This window comes from Entelurus aequoreus, linkage group LG19 (assembly GCF_033978785.1).
Source record: "Entelurus aequoreus isolate RoL-2023_Sb linkage group LG19, RoL_Eaeq_v1.1, whole genome shotgun sequence".
Classification (NCBI taxonomy): Eukaryota; Metazoa; Chordata; class Actinopteri; order Syngnathiformes; family Syngnathidae; genus Entelurus; species Entelurus aequoreus.
In genome coordinates this window covers 38,525,919-38,548,769 of record NC_084749.1, presented here as the reverse complement: position 1 = coordinate 38,548,769, position 22,851 = coordinate 38,525,919, and the positions used below count along the sequence as shown (strand labels likewise).

The 22,851-nt window shown below is 42.4% G+C and overlaps 1 protein-coding gene across 4 annotated transcripts in view; it reads left to right on the top strand.

Annotated features, from left to right (window-relative positions):
- The first annotated feature begins 8,326 nt into the window (after window positions 1–8,326).
- tns3.2 (tensin 3, tandem duplicate 2) overlaps window positions 8,327–22,851 on the top strand; it is a 130,243-nt gene continuing 115,718 nt past the window's right edge. Inside the window, exon 1 of one of the 4 annotated variants that reach the window (XM_062028496.1) lies at window positions 8,327–8,569. The gene's annotated coding sequence lies outside the window, so the exon portion shown is untranslated. Of the gene's footprint in view, window positions 8,570–21,720; window positions 21,941–22,851 lie in introns of those variants that run through there. The other 3 variants (XM_062028493.1, XM_062028495.1, XM_062028494.1) reach the window with 3 other exon arrangements.

The following is a 22,851-nucleotide window of genomic DNA, read 5'->3' as shown; positions in this document are numbered from 1 at the left end:
CGTGGTGACAAAAGCAAACAAGGAATTCTAAACGGGAACTAAAGAAGTCCAAAACTAACAGAACATAACTAAACAAAACATGATCCGGACCACGGATCATGACAGTACCCCCTCCTCAAGGACAGATACAAGATGTCCATAAAAAAACAAGCAGGGTCAAAAGTCACGGGAGGGTGGAGGGAGGACTTGGCGGTGGGTCGCCAGGCCAAGTGTCCCCGAATCCACCGAGGCAAAGTCAAGTGGCAGCGGCGAGTGGAACGCCGCTGCAGCCGGCGAGGCGGGCGACCAGGGAGCGGCCACATCCGTGGTCGACGGGGAGGTGGGCGCGTCGGCGCCGTCATGGCAGGCTTGGAAGCAGCGGACAAGGCAGGCGTGGACGCCGCAGTGGATGAGACAGGCGTGGTAGCAGGCACCGGCGGCGAGTCAGGCGTGGTAGCAGGCACCGGCGGCGAGTCAGGCGTGGCTGCTGGCACAGGCGACGGAGCTTGGCGTGGTGCAGGCACCGGCGTCTGGCGAGGAGCAGGCACCGGTATCTGACGAGGAGCAGGCACAGGCGTCTGGCGAGGTGCAGGCACAGGCGTCTGGCGAGGTGCAGGCACAGGCGTCTGGCGTGGTGCAGGCACAGGCGTCTGGCGTGGTGCAGGCACAGGCGTCAGGCGTGGTGCAGGCACAGGAGATGGTGGCGTTTGCAAGCCCACCGGAGATGATGGTGGCCATGAGCATGGCGGAGGCGGTCTAGCTGGGGGTTGCGGCCTGGCATGCCGAAAGACTGGTGGTGGCGGCCGGGATGGAGGTTGCTGCCTGGTTGGGCGCAGCTGAGCCACCCCACCAGCACAGCCCCCGGCCCCAGCCCCCCCCCCCCCCTCAAGGGGCGGATACCAGACGTGCTCCTTGCGGTCTGGAACAGTCTTTAAGGGTGGGTGGCGGGAGGTCAGGAGGGGGGTAGAAGCCTCCCCTTTAAACTGTCCAAATTGTCTTTTTGTATTCCCCACCTGATTTTGCATGGGTGAACAAAAAGAAAATGTCCGTGACTTGGGCGGGGCTTGAATTTTCGAGGGCGAAACAGAGTTAGGAAAAAAAAATTCTTGGCCAATGACGTCATCAGCAGGCGGCGGCGTGACGTCATCAGCCCGGGTCTCCTGCAGCTGACTGGAAGCCCAATCCATGAACTGCTTGGCGTAATCATGAATCGGATTACCTAACTTTGGCGGCGAGGAATACTGGTCTGGCTGCCACTTGCTTCGGTCCGGGGGAGGAGCTTGCGGGAGTGACGCGTTCTGACGGCGAGGCGAAGCCCTTCTGGACGGCTTCCGCCTTTGCCGGCGCGTCCGGTGCTGCTGTGTAGCGGCGATGTCTTCGCACCAGAGGGAGTCGATGGGGATAAGGGAGCCTCCAGGTCCCCACATAAGGTTCGACCTCTCCTCCGTCGAATAGCGAAGCGTCTCTACTTCCATCGCTCGGAACATCATGCGCGTACCTTCATCCATCTCCTTGTGGTCCGTTTGCGGAAAAACGGATGCTGCTTTCGTTCTGTCACGTGGGGGGTGCGCTTGCTGCGCGGTTGTTCTTCCAATGCAAAGGAACGGCTCCGGACGACAGGCGTAAGGTAAGAGATGATTTATTTCTCATAAACAGCGAACTACCAAAAAGCAGGCAAAACAACAAAAAGGCAAGCGTGCCTAAAACACATGAAGTCATTACTTAGCATGGACTAGGACGGGGGTCGGCAACCTGCGGCTCTAGAGCCGCATGCGGCTCTTTAGCGCCGCCCTAGTGGCTCTCTGAAGCTTTTTCAAAAATTTATGAAAAATGGAAAAAGATGAGGGGAAAAAAAAAAAAAAATTGTTTTAATATGGTTTCTGTATGAGGAAAAACGTGACACAAACCTCCCTAATTGTTATAAAGCACACTGTTTATATTAAACATGCTTCACTGATTCGAGTATTTGGCGAGCGCCGTTTTGTCCTACTAATTTTGGCGGTCCCTGAACTCACCTTAGTTTGTTTCCATGTATAACTTTCTCCGACTTTCTAGGACGTGTTTTATGCCACTTCTTTTTCTGTCTCATTTTGTCCACCAAACTTTTAACGTTGTGCGTGAATGCACAAAGGTGAGTTTTGTTGATGTTATTGACTTGTGCGGAGTGCTAATCAGACATATTTGGTCACTGCATGACTGCAAGCTAATCAATGCTAACATGCTATTTAGGCTAGCTATATGTACATATTGCATCATTATACCTCATTTGTAGCTATATTTGAGCTCATTTAGTTTCCTTTAAGTCATCTCAATTCAATGTATATCTCATGACACACTATCTGTATGTAATATGGCTTTTAATTGGTTGCGGCTCCAGACAGATTTGTTTTTGTATTTTTGGTCCAATATGGCTCTTTCAACATTTTGGGTTGCCGACCCCTGGACTAGGACATGGCATAATCAAAAACTTACTTGGCATGAACGCGTGACAAACACAACGAAAGCAGGACGAGTGACTGGCAAGGGCAACTTAAATAATGCCTCTGATTAGCGCTCGGGAAGCAGGTGAGCGGGCGAGCACTAATCAGAGACAGGTGAACACAATAAGTCGCCGTGGTGACAAAAGCAAACAAGGAAGCCTAAACGGGAACTAAGGAAGTCCAAAACTAACAGAACATAACTAAACAAAACATGATCCGGACCACGGATCATGACAACAGCTTGTTGCTGAGATTTGATGACCTATATTGAGTAAAACATGCTTGGAACTAGAATATCAACTGATGCAAAGCTGTGTCATCAACACTCACAAGTATAAAACTACTTTTTTAAAGTAATAATTTCTTACTTCAAGTGTGAAAAAAAAAATCATGATGCCGAGCGCATATCATTATGTCAAGATAATGGCTCTAGCATTTACTTAATTTAAGAATATTTTTCAACATATTGAGCAAAAATGTCTCTTTTTTTTCTACCAAGAAAAGTGCACTTGTTATTAGTGAGAATATACTTATTTAAAGTATTTTGGGGTTCAATGAGGTTAGCTAATTTTACTTGTTTTGGAAAGTCTTGACAAGCCGAATTTTCTTGTTCTATTGGCAGATAATTTTGCTTAGTTCAAATAAAATACTCCTAATTTTTGGAATTTTTTTTCCCTTGTTTTTGAACACTGACTTTTTGCAGTGTAATACACATGCGCAGAAAATGCGCATGTCATAGTCACCTCCAGTGTTGCTTTGTGTGCAAGGTCTTAAAAGTAACTTATCTGAACAATATCCAGTGTTGTGGTATTTCAATTAACTGGAATCCAGTGTGCTGTGGGGCCCTATTGTAGTGAATCACACCTGAGACATGATAAATTAATCAAATATTTATTAGACACGTAAACAATGTGATAAAGAACATTTTACATCAATCAATCTAGGGATCTAGATATCTGGTCAGGACACTCCTCACTCTTTTGCCTTCACCTTCATTGTCCATTCCTTGTTGGTGACTTTATATACTCTGGACCTACACTGCAAAGAGTCAGTATTCAAAAACAAGGAAAACAAATTGCCGTGCCAGCAACCTGAGGGTTCCTGGTTCGATCCCCACCTTCTACACTGCAAAAAGTCAGTGTTCAAAAACAAAATTAGGGGTATTTTACTTGAACTGAGCAAAATTATCTGCCAACAGAACAAGAAAATTTGGCTTGTCAAGACTTTCCAAAACAAGTAAAATTAGCTAACCTCAATGAACCCAAAAATACCTTAAAATAAGTATATTCTCACTAATAACAAGTGCACTTTTCTTGGTAGAAAAAAACAAATCAGAGACCTTTTTTCTCAATATGTTGAAAAATATTCTTAAATTAAGTAAATGCTAGTGCCATTATCTTGACATAATGATATGCGCTCGGCATTACATTTCTTGAAACCAGCAAATTTACACTAAAACTAGTTTATTTTTCTTAATGGAAAGGCCACAAGGCAACCGCTTGTTACTCTCGGGGTCTACTAGCCGCTCAGGCAAATCATATTGTCTAAAAATGCATTTTTCCATCGATAACATGACATCATCGCGCCAAGTGCGTGCTCTTTCAGTCAATTAGTGTGCAAGGAATATATATCAAATCCGTGATCCACAATAGAAAAAGGAGAGAGTGTGGAATCCAATGAGCCAGCTTGTACCTAAGTTACGGTCAGAGCGAAAAAAGATACGTCCATCACTGTCTCTCAAGTCCTTCACTGTAACGTTCCTCATCTACGAATCTTTCATCCTCGCTCAAATTAATGGGGTAATCATCACTTTCTCGGTCCGAATCTCTCTCGCTCCATTGTAAACAATGGGGAATTGTGAGGAATCCTAGCTCCTATGACGTCACGCTACTTCCGGTACAGGCAAGGCTTTTTTTTATCAGCGAGCAAAAGTTGCGAACTTTATCGTCGATTTTCTCTATTAAATCCTTTCAGCAAAAATATGGCAATATCGCGAAATGATCAAGTATGACACATAGAATGGATCTGCTATTCCCGTTTAAATAAAAAAAAATCATTTCAGTAGGCCTTTAAGTCTGTAGATCTGTTGATTATAAGATTTGATAACATTTTCATTTTTTTTCGTTTGTTTGTTTGTTGCCCTTTTTGTAAAAGAAAACTTTGTTTCGCACAAAATATGCAATATTTTCCCCCCAAAATATTTCAAAGTGGAATTGTTCCAGTCAATTGGAGCCTTCAATAGGTCAATAACAGTCCGCATGGCAGCTTTGTGTTATTAGTGCCAACATTGCCACTTTTTCTTGTTACATTTCACCTGTTTACTCTTTTATTACACTTTTTCATGTTTTACATTTTTATTGTAGTATTTGCAGAATGGGCTGGGGGCCGTTAACAAATTAGCTGGGGGCACCATGTCCCCCCCCCTCTCGGTGAGCTGTGGAGTCCCCCAAGGCAGTATATTGGGACCTTTACTGTTCCTAATATACATAAACGACATGTCATCGGCATGCGACTGTGAATTGTTTTTGTTTGCGGATGACTCTGCCTTGCTGGTATCAGACAAGGACAAGTCACAGGTGGAGAAAATCCTCAGTGCTGAGCTCTGTAGAACTTGCACCTGGCTCGCTGACAACAAGCTATCCATACACTTGGGTAAAACAGAATCCATCCTGTTTGGGTCCCACATCAAACTTAAGAGAGTCAATGACTTCAACATAAAAGTAGGTGACAGTGTCATCACCAGGAAAGATGAGGTCACCTACCTAGGTTCCATTCTAGAGGCTAACCTTTCCTGTGACAAAATGGCAACCAAGGTAATCAAAAAGGTTAACCAACGAACGAGATTTCTCTACAGAATTTCCTCTCTGGTCAACAAAAGCACCATGAGGATTCTGGCGGGAACTCTCGTTCAACCCTTTTTCGATTATGCATGCACCTCCTGGTACCCTAGCACAGACCTGGGCATTGTACGGCCCGCGGGCCGCATGCGGCCCTTTGCGCATCCCTGTCCGGCCCGCGTGAGGCCAATCATAAATTACAAAATAAATTTCAAAAAGTATCTATGTCGAGTGTGCAATACAACGGTGCTGCTTTTGTTTTGAAAAGCGTTATTTGTATTACTTCCGTGTGGACGTATGCGCGTGTGCGATTGTGAGTGAATTGAACGGCGCAATAACAAATTACAAAATAAAGTTTAAAAAACATCTATGTCTTGCGCGCAATACAACTGTGCTGCTTTTATTTTGAAATGTGTTATTTATGCCGTATGTCCGGGGGGAACCTGTGAGTGAAGGTGCATAGAGACAAGTGATGAGACGCTAAAAAGAGAAAAGTTGATGAGGAATGGCGTGTTTTGGACTGGCAAGTATTTCTTTACATAAATTAATGGTAAAGCCGTGTGCTTAATTTGTGGTACACAGCTTGCTGTGTTTAAAGAATATCATTTTAATCGCCACTACACGAAGAAACACGAGGGAAAATACCGGAATGTGTCTGATGAAGCGCGCGCAAGGGAGGCTGATGCGTTGATGGTAAAACTGCAAAGCCAACAAGGACTTTGTGCCATATTTCACACCCCCAGAGATGCAGCCGTCAGGACAAGTTTCGTCATTTCTCACAAAAGCGCCAGAAAAAGGAAGGCGTTTTCTGACGGAGAGTTTATTAAGGAGTGCTTATTGGACTTTGTTGCGCTGTATGCCCGCATGGACTGTTTTTCGCTAACTTTGGATGAGATCTGTGATGTACGTGACACCTCCAGCTGCTCTTCTTCTTACGTGGGATAACTGCATACTTTCAAATCACGGAGTAGCTGGCAACCATGCAGTCAATTAAAGAGACAACCACAGGTAATGACTTGTTCACATAGGTAAATGCGTGTTGGGACATGTTAGGACTGAAATGGGACAAGCTGGCAGGTGTGACAATCCAATCCACTTTATTTATACAGCACATTTAAACAACAAAATGTTTCCAAAGTGCTGCACAACAATATTAAAAACAATATTCAAATATTATCCTTAGCTCCACCAATGACTGAATAAAAAGAAAAAACAATTACATATAAAACCAATATAAAAAACAATATAAAATACATATGATTAAAAACTATTTTTAACAACAGATGGTTGTCCAAATCTGATGGGGGAAAATGTTGGATAATGCAGGATAAAGTGACCATCAAAAGCAATCTGCTTTTGTATAAAGTTAAGTTAGGTTAAATTAAATTATTATTATTATTATTAATTATTATTATTATTATTATTATCATCATTATTATTCATCTTACGGTATATCAAAAATAATATTGAGCAAAATTTAATTGAAATATTGTCGTGTGGCCCTCCAGCAGTGCTCGGGTTGCTTATGCGGCCCCCGGTGAAAATTAATTGCCCACCCCTGCCCTAGCACCTCCAAAACCCTCAAATCTAAACTCCAAACATCTCAGAACAAGCTAGTCAGGTTACTTCTAGACCTCCACCCCAGATCCCACCTCACTCCTACCCACTTCTCTAAAGTGGGCTGGCTCAAGGTGGAGGACAGAGTTAAACAACTTGCACTGAGCCTAGTCTATAAAATCCGCTACACCTCCCTGATACCGAAGTACATGTCAAACTACTTCCTTAACGTAAATGACCGCCATAACCACAACACCAGGGGGAGCTCCACTAACCACGTTAAACCCAGATTCCGAACTAACAAAGGTCTTAACTCATTCTCTTTCTATGCCACATCAATGTGGAATGCGCTCCCAACAGGTATAAAAGAAAGGGCATCTCTATCCTCCTTCAAAACCGCAATAAAAGTTCACCTCCAGGCAGCTACAACCCTAAACTAACACCCTCCCCGGATTGCTAATAATCAAATGTAAACAATCAAATGCAGATACTTTTTCTTTTTCTTATGCCTTCTGATCTCTCTCTCTCTCTTTCTCTCTCTCTCTCTCTCTCTCTCTCTCTGTCTCTCTCTCTCTCTCTATGTCCACTACTTGATGTCCATACCCCCCCCCCCTCCACACCCCTGATTGTAAATAATGTAAATAATTCAATGTGATTATCTTGTGTGATGACTGTATTATGATGATAGTATATATGATAGTATATATCTGTATCATGAATCAATTTAAGTGGACCCCGACTTAAACAAGTTGAAAAACTTATTCGGGTGTTACCATTTAGTGGTCAATTGTACGGAATATGTACTTCACTGTGCAACCTACTAATAAAAGTCTCAATCAATCAATCAAAAAAGGCCACAAATGGCCCTCGGGCCGCACTTTGGACACACCTGCCTTAAGCGATGGTTTAGTGTGGCTGAAACGGGGCTTAGGCTAAATAATGATTTGTTTAAGGGGTTATCTAGCTTAGTGTAGCCATGGCCTTAGACTTTACATGGAGCGTGTCTCCCAAATTCTCGCTGTCTTTTGTGCTTTTCAGGTTCAAGTTGCAGGTTGCAATTTGTCGGCGACTCTCCCCCTCCCCCTTCTGTACACAAGACACTTCTGAGCCCGCCCCCGTGTTTACATTCCCCCTTTCCATATTTGTGCAGTCGAAGGCCTGGCGCATGCTGTCTTTTTTTCTGACATGTAAATGGCACTACGGGTAGCAGTCTTCTACTTCATTGAGAGTGTGACGATGTGGACGGTGACCCCCTTGACCTTGCTCTTCCTCTGAGACACGGCCATGCACGGGTGCTCGGCAGATACCTCCGGGACAGGATGCACGGGGGAGGAGGGGGGGGGGGGGGCGGAGGAAAAGGGGAGCCGAGGAAGGGACGCACAGCTAAGCGGGCCTTATTTCAAAACAGTGGTTGTGGGGAAGGCGGGGATTTGTTGAGATAGAAAGCAGTTCCAGCAGGGATATGGGAGGGTAAGAGACAGACAGAAGGAACTGGTAACACCTTCAAAGTCACTTGTTGCGGTGACTGTCTGAAAAGCGACAGCCGAAGAGGAAATAGAGCTTGTCCGATTTGTTTTCTATCTCCCTTTCTGTTGCTTCTTTTTTTATTTCTTTCCTTCCTGCTTGACATCATCCGTTCCTTTTTTCTGCATATTCTGAAGAGAGACCTCAGCTAGTCTGAAAATGGAAAAGGTGAAAGTTTTCTACTGACGACAGGTACAGTAAGCTGGGATTTACACCGTTGATTTAAATGTATATTGTCTGTTTTATTATATTATTGCTAATTCATACTGTAACACGTTTATAATCAATTTCAAAATTTATTATCCAATCCACTTTATTTATATTAGCACATTTAAAAAAAAAACAATACAAGGTTCACAAAGTGCTGCACAGAAGTTAAGACACACATACTAGAGGAGTCAGTAATATAAAACATTTGGTAACACTTTAGCATGGAGAACATATTCACCATTAATTAGTTGCTTATTAAAGTAACAAAGACTTCATTTAGAGTTATTTGGACACGAGGGGAACATATAAGGGTTAGGGTTAGGGTTACTAATAAGCAATAATTCTGAGGTTATTGAGGGTAGACTCTTAGTTAATGTCTTACTGCTTGTATAATAAGGACATGCAGAATAAGGCATTCATAAGTACGGCGTGGCGCGGGTTGGGAGAGTGGCCGTGCCAGCAACCTGAGGGTTCCTGGTTCGATCCCCACCTTCTACACTGCAAAAAGTCAGTGTTCAAAAACAAAATTAGGGGTATTTTACTTGAACTAAGCAAAATTATCTGCCAATAGAACAAGAAAATTTGGCTTGTCAAGACTTTCCAAAACAAGTCAAATTAGCTAACCTCAATGAACCCAAAAATACCTTAAAATAAGTATATTCTCACTAATAACAAGTGCACTTTTCTTGGTAGAAAAAAAAGAGACCTTTTTGCTCAATATGTTGAAAAATATTCTTAAATTAATTAATGCTACACTGCAAAAAGTCAGTGTTCAAAAACAAGAAAAAATAACACAAACATTAGGGGTATTGTACTTGAACTAAGCAAAATTATCTGCCAATAGAACAAGAAAATGTGGCTTGTCAAAACTTTCCAAAACAAGTCAAATTAGCTAATCTCAATGAACCAAAAAATACCTTAAAATAAGTATATTCTCACCTTTCTTGGTAGAAAAAAAAGGGACCTTTTTGCTCAATATGTTGAAAAATATTCTTCAACTAAGTAAATGCTAGTGCCATTATCTTGACATAATGATATGCACTCAGCATTACATTTCTTGAAACCAGCAAACTTATACTAAAAAGTAATTTATTGTTCTTAATGGAAAGGCAACAAGGCAACCGCTTGTTACTCTCGGGGTCTCCTAACCACTCAGGCAAATCGTATGGTTTAAAAAAAAAGCGTTTTTCCATCGACAACATGACATCATCGTGCCAAGTGCGTGCTCTTTCAGTCAATTAGTGCGCATATATACAGCTCGGCCCCTGGCCACATTTTTTTTCATTGTAATTTTGTGGAATTTACCTGAATGTGCATGAACTATTTCTGTTCAAAATTGTTAGAAATGTCACATGTTAAATGTTTAAATATTAACTGTCAGTTTACTGTACTGTGCCAACTGTACTACTATATGAGTACGTATTTTCTATTGTTTCATTGAAAATAAAACAGCAAATCCATTTGGCTGTCATCCGTTTTAATTTTGAGACACAATTGTGTCAAAGTCATGATTTATTTATTTCATGCTTGAAATAAGAAATTATTACTTTAAAAAAGTAGTTTTATACTTGTGAGTGTTGATGACACAGCTTTGCAACACTTGATATTCTAGTTTCAAGCATGTTTTACTCAATATAGGTCATCAAATCTCAGCAACAAGCTGTAATATCTTACTGAGATCATTTAGGACCAAAACACTTAAAACAAGTACAACACTCTAACATAAAATCTGCTTAGTGAGAAGAATTATCTTATTAGACAGAAAATAAGCAAATATCACCCTTATTTGAGATATTTAATCTTACTTAGATTTCAGTTTTTGCAGTGTAGTGCCATTATATTGACATAATGATATGCGCTCGGCATCATGATTTTTTTTTCCATGCTTGAAATAAGAAATGATTACTTTAAAAAAGTAGTTTTATACTTGTGAGTGTTGATGACACAGCTTTGCAACAATTGATATTTTAGTTTCAAGCATGTTTTACTCAATATAGGTCATGAAATCTCAGCTACAAACTGTAATATCTTACTGATATAATTTAGGATCAAAACAATGACACTTGAATAATTATCTTATCAGACAGAAAATAAGCAAATGTCACCCTTATTTGAGATATTTAATCTTACTTAGATTTCAGTTTTTGCAGTGTACCAACCTACCATGAATTGATTAACGTGGACCCCGACTTAAACAAGTTGAAAAACGTATTCGGGTGTTACCATTTAGTGGTCAATTGTACGGAATATGTACTATACTGTGCAATCTACTAATAAAAGTCTCAATCAATCAATTAAAAGTCACGTCCGTTGTGTCCTTGAGCAAGACACTTCACCCTTGCTCCTGATGGGTCGTGGTTAGGGCCTTACATGGCAGCTCCCACCATCAGTGCGTGAATGTGTGTGTGAATGGGTGAACGTGGAAAAAGTGTCAAAGCGCTTTGAATACCTTGAAGGTGGAAAAGCGCTATACAAGTAGAACCCATTTACCATTTACTTAATAATGACTAACTAAGAGCCAATATGTTACTAATTTGCATGTTAATAAGCAACTAATTAATGGTGAATATGTGTTCCCCATACTAAAGTGTTACCAAACATTTAACTATAAAAATAATAATTACCGTATTTCCTTGAATTGCTGCCGGGAATATAGTATTCGCCTGCCTAGAATTACAGCCGGGTCAAACTCGTTTCGCAAAATAATTAGCGCATGCTTGGCACCTCCGCCGGGTCAAATATGAGTCATTAAATGACTCCCGCCTCCTGGTGGTAAAGGGCGCTAGTGATCCTTCTTGCGACTACCAGTACTGCAGAAGACCGGTGCTGCAGAAGAAGACAACAAGCAGCATGCGTGAGCCGCGATCGTTTGCTTGCACTTTTACCATGGAGGATTACATATCTAAGATAAAACAGTTTTCTAAACTGGACTTTCAATCGAAGCAGGCGGTAATAATTAAAGGAATATCTCCAGAGACTTTTAAAACTGAAGAAAGATAAGGAAGACTGCCTTTGATCAGAAGCAGCTGCACATGGACACCATTTATAAGTAAAGGTAAGACCATAATAACTTTATTTTTTATTAAATGAGCTTTTCATGATAAGGTAAGCACCGGAGTGAGAAGAGGTTTTCAAATAATTAGCGCATGCTTGCCCATCCCGCATGCTTTTGGTAAGCGCAGGAGTGAGAAGAGGTTTTAAATTAGTTAGCGCCCCTGCGGCTATTCAAGGAAATACAGTACATAAAATACATCAGAGAAAATAAAATGGACTAAAATCATACAACTCTCATGCTGGTTTAAAAGCCAAAGAGTAAAAGTATGTTTTAAGACGTGATTTAAAACTCATTAAAGAGGGAGTCTGAAATAGCAAGAAAAATATTGTTCCAAAGTTTTGGAGCCACAGCAGAAAATGCACGATCACCTCTGGATTTTAAACGGGTTATTGGGACGAATAGAAGAAACTGATCAGCTGACCTCAGAGACCTTGTGGGGGTGTACATTTTTTTAAAAGGTCTGACATATATTGTGGCGCTAATCTGTGAAGAGATTTAAAAACAAACGACAATATTTTTAAGTGAATTCTAAAATGAACTGGGAGCCAGTGAAGGGATGCTAAAATGGGGGTAATGTGTTCATGTTTTTTAGTGCCAGTTAAAAGACGAGCAGCAGGATTTTGGACTAACTGCAATTGAGCGATTGAGGCCTGGTTCATTCCAACGTGGAGGGAGTAGCAGTAGTCCAAACGTGATGAAATAAAAGCATGTATGACGCGCTCAAAGTCATTAAAAGATAAAACTGATTTAATTTAGGCTAAAAGTCTTAGATGATAAAAACTCGATCTTAAAACAGAGTTAACCTTCTGCTCCAATTTAAAATCATTGTCGAACTTAAAACCAAGATTTGTGACTGTAGGTTTTAAATAAGGCATCAGGGGGTCCAGGTCACTGGGGGGAGCATTCTGTTTGACTTTGGAGTCAAATAAAATGATTTCCGTCTTGTTCTCATTTAAGTTTAGAAAGTTTACCGCAGTTTGTGGGCACACCTGAATGGGTGAGACCTGTTATGCGATTTTACCATGCATGTCTGGTATTTATTGCCTCTCCGTGCCCCTATAGTCCTGGTATGCACTGCATGTGTTGATGCAAGCAGTGTGCGGCACACTCTGATAAACTCCGCAGTCTCGGTCAGAAGTGTACATGAGTAAATATGAATGTCGTATATATTTCTGGCTCATAACGATTTATTTGAACTGCTCTTCTTGTATTGTGCAGTCGTCCCTTGTTTGTCGCGTTTGGGACATGACCGATGTAAACACATTTCCTCTATTTCCTAGGATTATTATTATTTAACATTAAACAAGACCCATTTAGTCACCTATACACTCGTGTCACCCAATATAGTAGCCTTGAGTGTGTTCTACTTTTATAGTAGGCTACTCACCATGCATGGAGGAGCCTCTAAATGATTGATTGATTGATTGAGACTTTTATTAGTAGATTGCACACTACAATACATATTCCGTACAATTGACCACTAAATGGTAACACCCGAATAAGTTTTTCAACTTGTTGAAGTCGGGGTCCACATTCATCAATTCATGGTAAATGTCATTGCTATGGCCTTTACCAGGCCACTAAAACACAGCCACGACTAGCGGTGGGAATCTTTGGGCACCTCACGTTTTGATTACAATTTAGGGGCTACGATTTGATAAAAAAATCTATAATTTATACATCTTCAATTATTATATTCTATATTTGTAATACTCTGTATTGTATATTATTGTTACATATTCTAATTGTATGTATGTCTACAAGGCTCCTCCTTTGGCTACTGCCGTATGCAGTCTTGTGTCAATTTCGATTTTTGGACTTAGTGCGCACTGCATATATATATATATATATACATAGAAGACTAGGTATGTGCTGCCTGCAAAATAAAAAAAAAATAAAAACTGTCCTTACTTTGCGAGCAGGCATCCTTTATTTAAATATTTTGCCTTTTAAAACCAGAGAATGTTCAGACACTTTAGCCCAAGCTCAAATATGTGTGTTGTCGATCTCATTTACATCTATGGCTGACAGACGTGTGGATATCATTGTCTTTCCTGACTTATTAATCTACTTGCTCAATTCCTCTTCTATCTGCATGGTTACTCTCGGCTGTAAGATGCTTCCTATTAGTCTTATGTTGAAGTGTACAAAGCATTTATTATTTTCTTGTTTCACTACTTCACATTCAAGTTAGTATAGCTCCTACCTCCGTGTGTGCCCACGCTAACCCAGCTAACACATATCATAAAACAGTTTTAGCTTGCTCTCCCACAGTTAGTTAGAACCTTATAACTAACGTTTGAAGAAACATTAGCAAAAATACATACGTGAATAATCGATGTTTAGACATTTGTCTATCGATTCATGAGTCGTCCATGTTCTAATCTTGATGCTTCGGAGAATCAATCTTTTTTCCCCACCTCTAGCCACAACGTGGAAGTACTCCGTCACATCCTGGGTAATTCTGTAAAGTTAGAACAACAGGGCTTCCATGTGATGAAAACACAGGCATGTGTTGTTTCGCAGAAACTTAGGCCCTGTTTACACTAAGGTAAAATCCCACCTAAACTTATCCTTGTCCACACACACACACACACAATGGTCGTTTAAGACCCTCCCCCCTCCGTCAGCCGGCGCAACGCGACCTAATACGTATGCGCGGAAAATGCGTACGTCATAGTCACCTCCGGTGTTGCTTTGTGTGCAAGTTCTTAAATTACATTTAAACTTATCTGAACAATATCCAGTGTTGTGGTATTTCAATTAACTTGAATCCTATTGTAGTGAATCACACCTGAGCCATCATGAATTAATCAAGTCTTTATTGGACACGAAAGTACACAATGTGACAAAGAACATTTGACAACAATCAATCTAGGGATCTAGATATCTGGTCAGGACACTCCTCACTCTTTTGCCTTCACCTTCATTGTACATTCCTTTTTGGTGACTTTAGATACTCTGGACCTAGATGTTGAGTCCGCGACCTACATTGCGGACAGTAACTGGTACAGTCTGCTTTGCCAGTCCAAAAGCATTCGCCGTTTTCCGTAGTTAGTCTTCCCTTGACGGCCAGGTAATACAAAACATGCGCTACCTTTTTTTTTTTAAATCACATCCACGGAAGCCTGCATTCTCGTTGACTCCCCTTCGACAAATGGACAAAGTTTTTCAGTAAGTAGAAACAAAGCTGACCTGGACATTCGACAGTTCTCTTGCCGTCTGAGAAGTGTTGTATCCCAAATAGCTGCAATCGCTTTCTCTTAAGGCAGGGGTGTCCAAACTTTTTCCACTGAGGGCCGTACACGGAAAATTTAAGCATGCGGGGGCCATTTTGATATTTTTCATTTTCAAACCTTAACAAAATATATGGATTTTTTTTTTTTTAACATTTAGGGCTCCCGGGGACTATAAAGGGTCTCAGTCATTAAAATGTAAAAAATAAGTATTATTAAGTATTATTATTATTTTTTATTTAACGCTTACAGTAAATCTCTATATCAACTTCAGGTTGATATAAAGTAAAAAAAAAAAAAAAAAGGTTTTATGCTTTTTCTGTCAAAGACAACTTTGTTTTTTATAGTAAAACTGAAATATGCAGTATTTAGTAATTAGAGCCCTAAAAGATCAATAATGCAGGACACCATTGATTTTAATTCTTTAATATTTTTGAGTAATCACAGTGAAATGTTAAATAAAATCCTACTAAATATATTTGGGATCCAAAAGGTCCCCCACTCATAAAGTGATACATTTTTATTAGTTTTTTTTTACTTTTAACACTTAAAGGCCTACTGAAATGAACTTTTTTTTAATTTAAACGGGGATAGCAGATCCATTCTATGTGTCATACTTGATCATTTCGCAATATTGCCATATTTTTGATGAAAGGATTTATATAGAACAACGACGATAAAGTTCGCAACTTTTGGTCTCTGATAAAAAAAAGCCTTGCCCCTACCGGAAGTAGTGTGACATAGTCAGTTGTTCGCTTCTTCATATTTTCCTATTGTTTTCAATGCAGCTGGAGCGATTCAGACCGAGAAAGCGACGATTACCCCATTAATTTGAGCGAGGATGAAAGATTCGTGGATGAGGAACGTTAGAGTGACGGACTAGAATGCAGTGCAAAACATATCTTTTTTCGCTCTGACCGTAACTTAGGTACAAGCTGGCTCATTGGATTCCACACTCTCTCCTTTTTCTATTGTGGCTCACGGATTTGTATTTTAAACCACCTCGGATACTATATCCTCTTGAAAATGAGAATCGAGAACGCGTAATGGACATTCACAGTGACTTTTATCTCCACGACAATACATCGGCGAAACTCTTTAGCTACTGAGCTAACGTGATAGCATCGGGCTCAAATGCAGATAGAAACAAAATAAATAAATCCCTGACTGGAAGGATAGGCAGATCAACAATACTATTAAACCATGGACATGTAACTACACGGTTAATAATTCTCAGCCTGGCAAAGCTTAACAATGCTGTTGCTAACGACACTGAAGCTAACTTAGCAACTTAGCAACCGAACCTCACAGAGCTATGATAAAAACATTAGCTATCCACCTACGCCAGCCAGCCCTCATCTGCTCATCAACACCCGTGCTCACCTGCGTTCCAGCGATCGACGGTGCGACGAAAGACTTCACCCAGTCACAGATGCGGTTGGCGGCTAGCGTTGGCTAGCGCGTCTGCTATCCAAGTAAGTCCTCCTTGTTGTGTTGCTACAGCCAGCCGCTAATACACCGATCCCACCTACAACTTTCTTCTTTGCAGTCTCCATTGTTCATTAAACAAATTGCAAAAGATTCACCAACACAGATGTCCAGAATACTGTGGAATTTTGAGATGAAAACAGAGCTTTTTGTATTGGCTTCAATGGGCTACCGATACTCCTGTTTCACTGGCTACGTCACGCGCATACGTCATCATCCAAAGGCGTTTTCAACCGGAAGTTTAGCGGGAAATTTAAAATTGCACTTTATAAGTTAACCCGGCCGTATTGGCATGTGTTGCAATGTTAAGATTTCATCATTGATATATAAACTATCAGACTGCGTGGTCGGTAGTAGTGGGTTTCAGTAGGCCTTTAAATTACGAGATCAACTACAGATATATCTGTCGATTTTACGTTTGAACTATTATTTTGTTTGTATTATGCTCTTTTGTCAAATAAAACTTTGATGTTTTTTTATGGCAACCACACAATATACGCAATATTGTTTCCACATAAAACATTTTAAAGTGATATTTTTTGAGTAATAATTCATTATAACATAGATTTTTAGTCTTTTTTTTTTTTTCTAGCAATGGCAAAAAAAAGAAAAATAAACAAAGACAAAAGAAAAAAAACAGCCTGCATGTCAGCTTTGTGTCAACATTGCAACTTTTTCTTGTTAGATTTCACCTCATTCCACTTTTTTTAAAATGTTTTTTCAAATTTTTGCAATATTATCAATTTTGCAATTTTTGCAGAATGTGTGGCAGGCCGGTAAACAATTAGCTGCGGGCTGCAAATGGCCCCCGGGCCGCACTTTGGACACCCCTGTCTTAAGGTATGTGTGATTTCCACAAGCGTCTGTACATGTAGAAGAATGAGAAACACGGGCATGTCTGGATGACTCGCCTCCATATTTGCAGCGGTTAGCTCCGAGTTACGAAACCGCTTTATTATGAAGCGTTCTTTCTGACGTCACTTCCTCTCCGAACAATGAGTCCATACAAAGCTAAGAGCCGGAGATTCAAGAAATACACGGCGCACTTAGCCGTGTAAACATTTGTCCGATGAGGGGAACCTTAAACGCTGATTTAGTGTGGCTGAAACGGGGCTTAGGCTAAATAATTATTCGTTTAAGGGGTTATCCGGCTTAGTGTAGACATAGCCTCAGTCAACAGTCGCAGCTACGACCATTAGCTTTGTTGTTAGCTTTCTGTTCTGTCTTGTGATCAATGCTGTTGTCTTTTCACATCGATCTCGTCAACGACTAGCCAATATGGATATGTGCCATTGATGAGGCAGTGGTTAGAGATGAAGTTGCTCTGCCAAAAGTTGGTCGATTTGATTTTCGCGGTGAAGCTATAATAGCGCCAAGATTAGCTGCTTATTGTTGTTGACATTGTCACTATTAACCCAGAAACAGAAGTACCGCTTGGTGAATATCTTTATCGATTGCCATAACATGACAATAGACAATAAGGAAAATACTGCACTTTAACACACATAATAAACAATGTTTAACACTTAATCTAGGCCAAAAACATGTAAAATATACCTTAAAAATGATTTTTAAATGAACAATTTCAAGTTGCGGTGTAGTGCACTGCAAAAACAGAAATCTAAGTAAGATTAAATATCTCAAATAAGGGTGATATTTGCTTATTTTCTGTCTGATAAGATAATTCTTCTCACTAAACAGATTTTATGTTAGAGTGTTTTACTTGTTTTAAGGGTTTTGGTCCTAAATTATCTCAGTAAGATATTACAGCTTGTTGCTGAGATTTGATGACCTATATTGAGTAAAACATGCTTGAAACTAGAATATCAACTGTTGCAAAGCTGTGTCATCAACACTCACAAGTACAAAACTACTTTTTTAAAGTAATAATTTCTTATTTCGAGCATGTAAAAAAAAAAAAATCATGACTTTGACACAATCGTGTCTCATATTAAAACAGATGACAGCCAAATGAACTTTGCTGTTTTATTTTCAATGAAACAATAGAAAATAAGTACTAGTTGTTATTAGTGGGAATATATATACTTATTTTAAGTTATTTTTGGGTTCATTGAGGTTAGCTAATTTTACTTGTTTTGGAAAGTCTTGACAAGCCAAATTTTCTTGTTTTATTGGCAGATAATTTTGCCTAGTTCAAATAAAATACCCCTAATTTTTGTATTTTTTTTTTCTTGTTTTTGAACACTGACTTTTTGCAGTGTGAGCAACAAGTGTACATTAAAAACAAGAATTGGGTGCATAAGATTTCATTTACTTAGAATTTTTTTCTAATTTACAAAAAGTCAACATTTTACATACAGATTTATACAACATGCCTCTTAGCAAGTTTCACCTTGAGCAAGTGGCTTAATATTAACCTGCTTTATCCATACCTGTGAAATCACTGCCCTGTTAAAACAATTGTGTCTAGGTTTAAGACATGTGACTGTTGATTTGAAATGAAGTTGAAAAATGGAGGTAGCCTTTCTTCACGTTTCTATTCACTTTAAGCAGTAGTCCAGTGACACTGAATACAAAAACAGCCCCAGAGCATGATGCTACTGCCAACAAGCTTGACAGCTGGTGCAGTGTTTGAAAGCCTCACCTGGACTCCTCCAAATAACTCGATCGTTGTCTTTTCTGACCATAAAAGTTTCAGTCACAAAACTTCATGTGCAGCATTGTGTCAAGACTAGGTCTAAGGCGTGGTTTGCTCTCCCGTGGTGCAAAATAATTGGACCATACGTGGCGTGCAGGTGAGGACATGTTTAATATTTTAACTCAAACAAAAGGTACAAACAAAAGGCGCTCACAGAGGAGGTAACAAACTTGGCTATGACAAAACAAAAAGCGCGCACAAAGGCGGAAGTAGAAAACTAGACTATGAAACAAAAGACAGGCACGTGGGCACAAAACTATGAACAATAAACAAAACTAAACTTACGTGACAAGAGATGAAACAAGAACTAACGTGACAAGGAACTGTGGACATGGCATGAATGTGTGATGTCGCCAGCACGAACAACAGAAACAGAAAAGCCTATATAGTGACATGAAAAGTGAAAACAGGTGCGTGACTAACTGTGAACAGGTGCGTGACATGACTGTGAAAACGTGAGACAGGTGTGTGTGAGTCCAAACGTGGAACAGGTGAAACTAATGGTTGCTATGGTGACAAACAAAACCAGGAAGTGAAACCAGGAACTAAGGAAGTGTCCAAAAAACAAAACAGCACATGGCCAAACAAAAACATGAACACAGACATGACAGAACCCCCCCCTTACGGACAGATCCCAGATGTCCAAAAACAAAAAACAGGATCAAGAGTCATGGGAGGGGGGGAGGGGGACATGGCGGTGGATCGCCAGACCAGGTGTCCCCGAATCCACCGGGGCAGAGTCAGGTGGCGGCGGCGGGTAGACCGCCGCTGAACCTGACGAGGTGGGCGACCTGGGAATGGCCACATTCGTGGCAGACGAGGAGGTCGGCGCACCTGGCGTGGCGGACGCCCATGGAAAGGCCACATCCTTGGCCGACGAGGAGGTGGGCGCGTTGTCGTGGCAGGCGGCGAAGCTTGGCGTGGTGCGTCAGGCGGCGAAGCTTGGCGTGGCGGGTCTTGACGAGGGTCTTGGTCTTGGCGTGGGTCTTGGTCTTGGTCTTGGCGAGGGTCTGGGTCTTGGTCTTGGACTTGGTCTTGGCGTGGTTGGTCTTGGTCTTGGACTTGGCGTGGTTGGTCTTGGTCTTGGCGTAGTTGGTCTTGGACTTGGTCTTGGTGTAGCTGTGCTTGGACTTGGTCTTGGTTTGGGTCACTTGGCGGGTCTTGGTCTTGGTCACTTGGCGGGTCTTGGTCTTGGTCACTTGGCGGGTCTTGGTCTTGGTCACTTGGCGGGTCTTGGTCTTGGTCACTTGGCGGGTCTTGGTCTTGGCTTTGGTCTTGGCGTGGGACAGCCACGGGCGGCACTTGGCGGCGTGGGGCAGCCACGGGCGGCACTTGGCGGCGTGGGGCAGCCACGGGCGGCACTTGGCGGCGTGGGGCAGCCACGGGCGGCACTTGGCGGCGTGGGGCAGCCACGGGCGGCACTTGGCGGCGTGGGGCTGCGACTGGCGGCACTTGGCGGCGTGGGGCTGCGACTGGCGGCACTTGGCGTCGTGAAGCTGCGACTGGGCGTGGAGCAGGTACTGGCGGCGCTTGGCGTGGAGCAGGTACTGGCGGCGCTTGGCGTGGAGCAGGTACTGGCGGCGCTTGGCGTGGAGCAGGTACTGGCGGCGCTTGGCGTGGAGCAGGTACTGGTGGCGCTTGGCGTGGAGCAGGTACTTGTGGCGCTTGGCGTGGAGCAGGTACTGGTGGCGCTTGGCGTGGAGCAGGTACTGGTGGCGCTTGGCGTGGAGCAGGTACTGGTGGCGCTTGGCGTGGAGCAGGTACTGGTGGCGCTTGGCGTGGAGCAGGTACTGGTGGCGCTTGGCGTGGAGCAGGTACTGGTGGCGCTTGGCGTGGAGCTGGGCGTGGAGCAGGTGGATCTTGGCATGGTCGAAAAACAGGTGGTGGGGGTCGTGCTGGAGGCTGTGGCTTGGCGTGACGAAAGACAGGTGGTGGGGGTCGTGCTGGAGGCTGTGTCTTGGCAGGTCGAAAGACAGGTGGTGGGGGTCGTGCTGGAGGCTGTGGCTTGGCGTGACGAAAGACTGGTGGTGGGGGTCGTGCTGGTGGCTGTGGCTTGGCAGGTCGAAAGGCAGGTGGTGGTGGTCGTGCTGGAGGCTGTGGCTTGGCGTGACGATGCTGACCCACCCCACCTGAACAATTCCCAGCCCTAGCCCCCCCCTCAAGGAGCGGATCCCAGACGCGCTCCCCGCGGTCTGGAACCGTCTTTTGGGGTGGGCGGAGGGGGTTCAGGAGGAGGGCAGAATCCTCCCCTCTAAATTGTCCAAAAGGTCTTTCGTTCCCCCCCACCTGGGCTTTTGTGGGTGAAAAAAAAATTTCTGACTTGGGCGTGGCATGAGTCCTGGGGGGCGGGGCATGAAAATTGGGTGACTGTGATTGACAGGATCTGATTTCTAAAAACATGTCTTGGTAATATTTAATCATGGATTTAGAGTCTTTGGTTGGATGTGGCTGACAAGAAAAAGAGTTCAGGGGAAAAAAATCCATGACGTCACCCACTGGCAGCGGCGTGACGTCGTCCTGGGGAAGCCGGGCTGGCTGCAGCTCGTTTCCGCCCGGAGGGGGAGTAGCTTGCGGGAACGATGCGTCCTTTCCAATGCTTGTGGAAGCCCTCCCTGACGTCCTTCGTTGGGAGCGGCGCTTCCGGGACTGCGGTGACGCAGCGCCATCCTCGGACCAAAGGGAGCTGATCGGCACCAGTTTGCCGGTCGGACCCCACATGAGATCCCTGCGCTCCATGGGGGAATGGCGGAGCGTCTCGGCCTCCATGGCGCGCAGGACCTCCCACGTTACCTCGTCAAAATTGTCCCATTTTTTTGCGGGAGAGCTCTCGTGCTGGCGACATCTGTCAAGACTAGGTCTAAGGCGTGGTTTGCTCTCCCGTGGTGCAAAATAATTGGACCATACGTGGCGTGCAGGTGAGGACATGTTTAATATTTTAACTCAAACAAAAGGTACAAACAAAAGGCGCTCACAGAGGAGGTAACAAACTTGGCTATGACAAAACAAAAAGCGCGCACAAAGGCGGAAGTAGAAAACTAGACTATGAAACAAAAGACAGGCACGTGGGCACAAAACTATGAACAATAAACAAAACTAAACTTACGTGACAAGAGATGAAACAAGAACTAACGTGACAAGGAACTGTGGACATGGCATGAATGTGTGATGTCGCCAGCACGAACAACAGAAACAGAAAAGCCTATATAGTGACATGAAAAGTGAAAACAGGTGCGTGACTAACTGTGAACAGGTGCATGACATGACTGTGAAAACGTGAGACAGGTGTGTGTGAGTCCAAACGTGGAACAGGTGAAACTAATGGTTGCTATGGTGACAAACAAAACCAGGAAGTGAAACCAGGAACTAAGGAAGTGTCCAAAAAACAAAACAGCACATGGCCAAACAAAAACATGAACACAGACATGACACATTGTAAACATTAACACTGGTCTTTCAGCAGTTTCCAGGTTTTAGCAGGCTTGAGACTCGGTGGTCCTTGTGTTGTTTGTAGCAGTGTTGGGTTAGTTACTGAAAACCAGTAACTAGTTACTTAATTTCAAAAGTAACTCAGTTTCTAACTCAGTTACTTACACCAAAAAGTAATGCGTTACTGTGAAAAGTAGTTACTTATATATATTTATTTTTAATTTTTTTAAAGGCCTACTGAAATGAAATTTTTTTATTTAAACGGGAATAGCAGATCCATTCTATGTGTCATACTTGATCATTTCGCGATATTGCCATTTTTTTGCTGAAAGGATTTAGTATAGAACAACGACGATAAAGATTGCAACTTTTGGTATCTGATAAAAACAACCCTTGCCCC